This window comes from Scylla paramamosain, chromosome 39 (genome assembly GCF_035594125.1).
Source record: "Scylla paramamosain isolate STU-SP2022 chromosome 39, ASM3559412v1, whole genome shotgun sequence".
NCBI classification, from domain to species: Eukaryota; Metazoa; Arthropoda; class Malacostraca; order Decapoda; family Portunidae; genus Scylla; species Scylla paramamosain.
In genome coordinates, this window is record NC_087189.1 from 14,484,882 (window position 1) to 14,494,881 (window position 10,000).

A 10,000-nucleotide genomic window follows, 5' to 3' on the forward strand; every position below is an offset into this window, starting at 1 on the left:
TATTATTATTATTATTATTATTATTATTATTATTATTATTATTATTATTATTATTATTACTACTACTACTACTACTACTACTACTGCTACTACTACTACTACTACTAAGTACTACTACTACTACTACTACTACTACTACTACTACTACTACTACTACTACTACTACTACTACTACTACTACTATTGCTACTACTACTATTATTATTATTATTATTATTGTTATTTTTATTATTATTATTATTATTATTATTATTATTATTATTATTATTATTATTATTATTATTATTATTATTATCGTTTTTGTTGTTATTTTTGTTGTTGTTGTTGTTGTTGTTGTTGTTGTTGTTGTTGTTGTTGTTGTTGTTGTTGTTGTTGTTGTTGTTGTTGTTGTTATTATTATTATTATTATTATTATTATTATTATTATTATTATTATTATTATTATTATTATTATTACTATTATTATTATTATCATCATCATCTTTATTATTATCATTATTATTATCATCATCACCATCACCACCACCACCACTGTCATCTCTATGAACGAGATATTTACGCTTCATATTATCTATTCATGTTTATATTCGTCATTTTTTTTTTCTCACAACCTTTACAACAAGTTATTTATTTATTTACTCATTTATTTTTATTTTTTTTTACTCGCTTTGGAAACCACATAGTGAGGAAGTATTTAAAGACGAGGCTATTGTGTCTAATGAGAGAGAGAGAGAGAGAGAGAGAGAGAGAGAGAGAGAGAGAGAGAGAGAGAGAGAGAGAGAGAGAGAGAGAGAGAGAGAGAGAGAGAGAGAGAGAGTCAGGAGTCAACATAATTACTTACCTGCTCATTTAGACTAACAGGTAGTTATAGATACACAAAATACTAGTGTTTCCTTAAAGATTTACTTCTACCTGTGTACCTGTCACTTACCTTACTTTATTTACCTACCTGTCTAATTTACCTTCTTCTGTCTACCTTATCTTATCTTACCTGTATGTTGCCTCTCTATCTCTTAATTAATTCACTTTACCTGTCTAATCTACCTTCTTTTGTCTACCTTACGTTACCTCTATGTTTACTAATCTTGCTTCTCTATCTCCTTTATTTACCTTACCTAATTCACTTACCTGTCTTATTTATCTTACCTAATTCACTTTACCTGTCTAATTTACCTTACCTTGTCCAGTTTACCTACCTTAGTTACCTGTCCACTTAACATATCTACCTGTCTATCTTACCTATTTGTTCATTTTATTTACACACGTATCTATTTATCTTCTTATCTTGTCTATCTGTCTACCTGCCTTACTTATCTTACCTGAATAATTTACTTACCTGTATTTGTACCTGATGATTAGTTATCTATACTTAATAACGGGTTACCTGTGAATACCGTAACTCGTGCGCAATTACAGTTACTTTGATATTATTATCATTAAAGGTGGTACCTGTGTTTACCTGTACGCGGCTTAATTAACCTGTAGGAACCTTTGGAAACCTGCAGCTTGTGACCTTTAAGCTGAAGCCTCGACTTACGATTTATTGAAGCCTCCATAAATTTTACTCGGAAGTTAAGTCTGCTTGGAAAAAAATAAATAAATAAATAACTCCTATGAACTTGGAAAGTTTACATAGAAATCAAAATTACCTTGAAAAAAAATTGCTTTAACTCTCCATAAACTTCTACTTGCAAGTCAGATCGCCCTACATGAGATGATTTAGTGAAAGTTCCATAAACCTCGCTTGGAAAATAAATCACCTTGAAGAATATATTTAGACTCCTGTAAACTGTACTTGGAAATCAAATCACCTTGATCGAAGTAAGTTAGCGAAACTTCTTTGAGCTCTATCTGGAAAATAAGTCACCTTGAACGGAAAAAAAGTATTGACTCATAAACTTTCCTGGAAATTAAGTCACTGTGGAAGTAATACTGCTAAATTTACCTGGAAATTAAGCCACCTTGAACGAAAGAAGAAAAAAATATATACTGATACTTTCATAAACTCTCCCTGGAAATTGTCACCTGAAAAAATACCTTAAAAAATCACCGTAAGCTTAGAAAATTAAACACCTTGTGAAGGAGAATACCTGTCAATAAACTGGCCTTAAATGCAACACCTTTACTAATACCTGCAACCAAAACACACGTCGAGAAAATACCTTGAGACAACACACCTGTACGAACGAGTCACCTGAGGACGCAACACTTGTAAGGAAAGAAACACCTGCACCAAGTAGTACCTGTTAATGAAGAGTCACGTAGAGGTGGCTATGTGGTACACTTCTTGCCTGTCGGATTAAAGGTTACGGGTTCGATCCTAGCTCACAGCAATGTTTCAGTGGGACAAGTACAGTGGTGGTAAGAAGCGGGGTAACTTGTCCTGCTTATTTCCACAGCTTTTCGTGTTTTCCCTCAGTCTTTCATTCTAGTTGTTGACATCCTTGTATTTGTGGCTTTCATTGTTATTTCAGCTTATTATTTATCTTGTTTTTTTTTTATGTTTTTTTCCTCAATCTTATCTTAGTCACTGATAATCTCGCCTTTTGTCTTTTTTTTCATTATTTCCTTGTCTTTTATTATTATTTGATCTTATCTTTTCATCTCCTCGTGTTTTTTTTTTTTTACGCTTTTTCTACAATCTTTGGTTCTCTTAATCATTGGTAATCTCTCGTTTTGTGTCCTTTCTCATTATTTAAACTTCTTGCATACTGACAATCTCGCGGAATCTGTGTCTCTCTTCATCCTTTATCCTTCTTATTTATTGACCTTTTCTTCCTTTGTGTTTTTCTTCAGTCTTTAGTTTTTTTAGTCACTATTAATCTCGTGTTTTGTGTCTTTTTCCTTTAACCTTTTTATTTCTTGACCTTTTCTTGTTTTGTGCTTTTTCTTCAATCTTTGGTTAAAAATATATCTTTTTCTATTCAACATCTGTAATTTAAAAGGTTCTCTAATCCTTATCTGTAATTCAAGGCACCTGTATACGGACGGGACACCTGAAGCAACACCTATATCACACAATACATGTAATCAAAAAGCCGAGTAACAATAAGATCTACAGGACATGTCTCTTACCTTATCACCTGTAATCAAAAACCTGTAGACGACACACCTGTAAGAAAACACCTGTAAAAATCACAACTGTAATTATCAAGCCCCTTAACTGTAAGATATCCTAGTATATTGAAAAATCAGAGTAACTTTAACAATAATAAGGAACACCTGTAGACGACACATTTTTAATTAACAAGGCCTCCGAGTATATATAAAAAAAAAAAATATATATATCTTAAAAAAAAAAAATATGTACTAAAAACACACACCTGCAGACGTCACACCTGAGCAACACACCTTAAAAAGAGCACAACTGTAATTAAGAAGCCAATTACCTGTAAGATCTCCGAATATATTTAAAGAACCTCATACCTTTTACACCTGTACTCAAAACCACACCTGCAGACGACACACCTGACCAACACACCTACCTCGCGAAATGCCTGAGTCCCGGTAGTGAGTGAGCGTCGCCTCTCACTCACCTGGCCACCTCCACCTTACCTGTTCTCCCACCTGGCGTCCTCGAACCCAGGTTGCCTAACTAAGCCAGTTTTTGCCCTGCTCGCGTCGCCAAGCTGACCAACACGCGGGTCACAATATTCCTCTAAACTTCCCTTAGGTCATTAACATTGATGTATAGAGGTTAGGTGTGTACGTGTGTATGTGTGTGTGTATGTCTGGACAGCATGTAATGATTAGGAGTTTTATGTGTGTATGTGTGTGTGTTTGTTTGTATGTGTGTATATGCATTGTAAGTATCCTGTTTATATGTCGCTATCCCTCCCTTCCCTCCCTTGCTTTCCTCCGGTTTCTACTTCCCTCCGGCAGGTAGCGACAGGGGTAAAAGTCCCACATCCTGAACGCCATCGGGGAGTTTGCTATTTTTGCTGTTTTTCTTTTCATAGGCTTAATACGTTGGGCTATAATTTCAGATAAGGTTTGGGCGGATTTTTGCATCTCCTCGTCTCCTGCGGTTTTAAAGGACACAGACTTGATAGAGAATTGCGTTGAGGGGGAGTTGTGTCTATAAAGGGAGTGATAGTGTATTCTCTCTCTCTCTCTCTGTCTCTCTCTCTCTCTCTCTCTCTCTCTCTCTCTCTCTCTCTCTCTCTCTCTCTCTCTCTCTCTATCTCTCTCTCTCTTGTAGTAATTTTGTATTATATTTATTTATTGAAGGAGATGAGTGTAGTGTTGTGTGTGTGTGTGTGTGTGTGTGTGTGTGTGTGTTTTCCGTAACTTTCTCTATGTTTATCTGTTTGTCTGTGCTTGCCTCCCCCCTCCCCCCCTCTCTCTCTCTCTCTCTCTCTCTCTCTCTCTCTCTCTCTCTCTCTCTCTCTCTCTCTCTCTCTCTCTCTCTCACCTGCCTACTGTTAACCTTCTGTCTACCTGTACCTGTCTATTAACATTCTTACCTGTCCTATTGTGTTCCTGCTTTTTTTTTTTCCCCCGTTTTCTTTCGCGCAGAGGAATGACGTGGCGGCTTCGTAGTAAATTCTGAGCGGAAACATGAAGGTCACCCATTGTACGTTTTTTTTTTACGGGTGAGAGAGAGAGAGAGAGAGAGAGAGAGAGAGAGAGAGAGAGAGAGAGAGAGAGAGAGAGAAAGGGCGGAGGAGGGGTGTATGTAACCTTGCTGAATTTCATTACGTAAAGAAGAAGAAAGAAAAAGGAAGAGAGAGGAGAAAAAAAATAAATTGTAAAAGCTTGAAGAAATAAATTCGAGCGAAAGGAAATGCAGAAAAAAAAATACAAAATGGAAATACGAATAACAACAAAATTTAAGGAAGAAAACAGAACATAAATAAAAAAAAAAATAACATTACAATGCAATAAACTTTAAACTTTTAACCTGTTTTTCATGAACAATATAATAAAAAAATGTAAAGAATGAGAGAGAGAGAGAGAGAGAGAGAGAGAGAGAGAGAGAGAGAGAGAGAGAGAGAGAGAGAGAGAGAGAGAGAGAGAGAGAGAGAGAGAACTATTACAACATCACGTTTTCTTCCTCCTCTTCTCTCCCTTTCCCTCCTCCTCCTCCTCCTCCTCCTCTTGGTTACGTACAAAGAGGTTATAAGCCAAGGTCAGGTCAGAAGATGGCTAGGTCAAGGAAGAGAGAGAGATAGAGGGGGGGAGAGAGAGAGGGAGAGAGAGAGGGAGAGGGAGAGGGATGCGAACCCGTGAGAACCAAGGATTTCATGAACTTAGATCCTCCTTGCCAAAGAAAACGAGTATCTTGTTTTTTTTTATTTTTTTTTTATTTTTTAGTATATTATAGCGTCAGTCTATCCTTATATGGTGTTGAGTGTGGTATAGAAAACGGGAGTGAGGTGTGTGTGTGTGTGTGTGTGTGTGTCTGGTTTGTTTTTGTTTACGTGCTAGCTTCCGTGTTTGTCTGTTCGTTTGTTTTGTTTATGTGTGTGTGTTGTTTATTGTTGTTGTTGTTGTTATTATTATTATTATTATTATCATTATTATTATTATTATTATTATTATTATTATTTTTACTACTATTATTGTCATTATCTCCTCTTCCTCCTCCTCTTAATTATTCTCTTTATCTATAATTTCTCTTTCACTTCCTTGTTTTTCTCAGTTATCATTAACACAGACAGACGGACACACACACACACACACACACACACACACACACACACACAAGGAAGCATGTAAGGAAGTTATGTTTTTTTTTTTTTTTTACTAGTTGGGTCGTCCGTGAGGGTTGTGTGTGTGTGTGTGTGTGTGTGTGTGTGTGTGTGTGTGTGTGTGTGTGTGTGTGTGTGTGTGTGTGTGTGTGTGTGTGTGTGTGTGTGTGTGTGTGTGTGTGTGTGTGTATCTTCTTCTCTCAGATGTGTTGCATCATAATACTTACACACACTCACACACACACACACACACACACACACACACACACACACACACACACACACACACACACACACACACACACACACGACAGAAAAAACACAGACGGGAAAAAATAAAAGCATGAATGAAAGAAAGGAAAACAAACAACAGGAAGACAAATAAGGAAAGACATAAACAAGATGGAACCAAAAAAAAAGAAAAGCACAGTAGGAAAATCCTGTTCGATAATTTTTGAATACTGTACGATACACTGAGAAACAAACGTGTTTTTTATACCTTTGTTTTCGTTTTTTTTTTTGTTTTTTTTTTAAATTACTGACAAACTGAGGAACCGTAACTGCAGATTAAGTGAAAAAGAGACAATAATGTTTCAATCTCCATAAATCAAATCGAAACACAAAGAAAAATTACCTTAAAACGATGATAATAATAATAAACAAGATATAAATTTGTAAAGATGTTCATCCGACGCAAGTTTCCAGACACAAGACTCACTAATAGAAAAATAAATAAATAAATAAATAAATAAATAAATAAAAAAGTGAATGGACTTCTATTGACACTTAACAAGAATCATGAAATAAATAATACTTTAGGAAATCAAAACAGAAAAAAATAAATAAAAAATAAAAATTGATTCCAGATTGTAAAGATGTCCTTCCCTCAACCGCAGGCAGACTCACTGTTAAGCAATAATAATGACAACTTGTAATTTGTCTCCTTCTCGCATCATACAGGAAGTTACAGTCAGACTTCATTTTCATCTCTTATACTTACAATAAAAATAATTTCAGTACCGTGTAAATTGTTGGCTGGTGCTTGAAACTCATACAGATTAATGGAATCGTGTTTGTAATAATAGTTTACTGGGAGTGTATATAACTTAACTAGCTATATATATGACTCACTACAAATATAATTAGCTATAACTTCTGTAACTATGAATGTAACCAATGATGACTATATAACTATGTATGTAACTTAACTAGCTATATATATGACTCACTACAAATATAATTAGCTATAACTTGTGTAACTATGAATGTAACCAATTACAACTGTAACTATGATCATATAACTATTGCTAACTAAAACTAGAACTATTATAACTGTGATTAACTTTAACTATAGCTACTGTAACTACTACTAACCATAAATATAAAATAACCACAGATTTAACTAACTATGAATTTAATTACTATAACTTTTTTGTTTTTTATGTAGGAGGGACACCGGCCAAGGGGAACAAAAATCTTAAAAAAATAAAAAAATAAATAAATAAAAAAGAGCCCACGAATGTATAATTATGAAAACAATTATCATTAACTACATATAACGAGAGGTAATTAGAACCATAACTAACCACAACTACAACCATCTACAACTTACGTATAACTAGAACCACTATGAAGACAACTATAACCAACTAAAACTACTTACAACTAACCTAACCTAACTACAAATCACTAGCCATAATAACGCAACCACCACCACCACCACCACCACCACCAGCAACGTAACATACAGGTGTGCCGGACTCAGATTCAGGCTTGGCATAGGTCAGGCAGCGTCACCTTTCTTCAGCCCCGCGGCATGTGAAGTAAGGTGGGCCGTTCCTTGCTGCTCCACCTTAACATTCCTGGTCATTTCCAACTAATGCCCGATTAACACTTTGCATGGTCAGGTTTTCGCTAATTACTGAGCATTCTGCCATCTTTCCTCTTGCTCCATAGCCATTTCTAAGCATTACACTAGCGAAAAACTGCTAAATCCATTCTTTTAATCTCCTTTTATTCATTTCTAGTCGAAGTTTATAAAGATTTCGTTGCTTCTAGCGTTGTGAGGTGCTGTTGTTAGTGTAGTTATATCCTGACATCTTTCTTTTCGCTCTATAGACATCACTGAACATTGTACTAGCGAAAAACTGCTAAATTTATTCTTTTAATCCCTTTTTCTTTCTTTCTAGTCGAGGTTTATTAAGATTTTTGTTGCTTCTAACGCTGTGAGGTGTTGCTGTTAGTGTAGTTATATCCTGACATCTTTCTTCTCGCTCTATAAACATCACTGAGCATTATACTAGCGAAAAACTGCTAAATTTATTCTTTTAATCCCCTTTTCTTTCTTTCTAGTCGAGGTTTATTAAGATTTTTGTTGCTTCTAACGCTGTGAGGTGTTGCTGTAGGTGGAGTTACATCGCAGGGAAAGAGTTGAAGGCTGGGTGAACCGAGAGCGACGGGCAATTGTCGCAGAAGTATCCCTGGCTGGTCTTAGGATTCGATTGTGTATTCAGAAGCGGTCTGTCCTCTCACCATGACTATTTTCCAAGGCCACGTAGCTGAGTAGCAGGGTTTACACGAGTGCTTCTCCTATTCATAATGTAGAAATCTTGTTAATCTGTCACTAAAAATACCAAGACACCCTTAAAAACCCCTGTAACTTTAATTTTATAACTGAAACTTTGGAAATAGTGGAGGTGAGGCGAAGAAGTGCTTTTAAAACAGACGTAATCAGACACGCTACCATCTAAGCCACCACCATTACTGGCAACACGTGGCTATTAATAAGAGTGCAGTCACCACAGGAGGAAAGGAGTGATCACTGGGATGAGAGTCGGCAAAGCTGCATTCAGGGCCGTGTCATGCATGCGTAATGTAGTGTAGTGTTTTCTCGCCGCGCTTCTGTTTCCTCTCTAGGATGCTGGTGGTGGTGGTGGTGGTGGTGGTGGTGGTTGTAGTGGTGGTGGTAATAATAAAGGGTACACCTGTATTTACAACCATCATAATCAACCTCTATAAAACACAATAAGCCAAGTATAACATAAGAAAAAAAAAAAAAGAAGAAAAACAAATAGCGAAAACCAAGTAGATTTTAGTCTTATGAAAAAAAATTAATTTGTTCATTTCCTATAACACTTCGGTGATAATTAAGGATATACTTTTATTTACAAGCTTCACAAAACACTGCGAGCTAGGTATAACATTAAAAAAAGAAGAAGAAATAAGAAAAGGCGAGAGAATCAAAGCATATTTTAGTCATAGGAAAAAAAAAAAGCTGTACATTTTCTATAACATATCAGTGGTAATAAAGGACGTACGTGTATTTACAACCTCCATAAAACATCACAAGCCAACTATAACATTAAGAAAAGAAGTAATAAGAAGTGTCGAGAGAGAGAGAGAGAGAGAGAGAGAGAGAGAGAGAGAGAGAGAGAGAGAGAGAGCATATTTTAGTCTCAGGAAAAATAAAGTTGTATAATTCATGTTATATTTTGGACTTTGTTGTTGATTAAGGGTGTACTTGTAGTTACAACCACAAAAACACACCACAAGGCAACTATAACGCAAAAAAATATAAAAAAGTGGAAAAGGACAAGAAAAACGAGTCACAAAATAGGAAGAATATAGTTGTATATTTTTCTGGAAGGTTATGTGTCCTTTATTTATAACCGCTATAAAACACTTCAGGGTAATTGTAGCAGTGAAAAAAAATAAATAAATAAGATAATGATAATGCAAGGAAGTGACAAAGCGAGGCAGAGTCTGAAAAATCTATTGATGTTTATTTCTCTGTGTAGTTTGGTGGTGATGCGTGAAAATAATGAGAAAAGCACCAAGGTAACTGAAAGAATGAAAAATGCAAGAAAAACAAGGCATGCAGATATACAAAACGATATAGAAAAGGATAAAAGAAAGACTTAGAATATATGAAAGACTTTAGAGAAGATAAATGTTTGTGTGTGTGTGTGTGTGTGTGTGTGTGTGTGTGTGTGTGTGTGTGTTTTCATGTCTGTTGATTGAAAGTAATGCCTGTATTTGCAACTACCATGAAATATATTAAGCAAAGCATATCCACCGAAGAAAGAGTTGAAAAGACAATGTTAAACTGACAATTATCTTTCAACACACACCTTAATAAAAAAAAAGAACTAGTTATATATCTAGATTAAAAGATTTTCCTGGTATCTACACGAAAAAAGAAAAAAAATGAGAAAATATAATAAACCTGAATATTTCTTAGTATCTAGAAAAAAAGAAAAAAAATTGACCTCACTCGAAAGATTAAAAAAAAAGAACTAGTTATATAT

General features: G+C 35.1%; 1 protein-coding gene across 2 annotated transcripts in view; it reads left to right on the plus strand.

Annotated features, from left to right (window-relative positions):
• Positions 1-10,000, plus strand: part of LOC135092275 (uncharacterized) — a 25,981-nt gene that overhangs the window by 1,408 nt on the left and 14,573 nt on the right. The window lies entirely within an intron of this gene.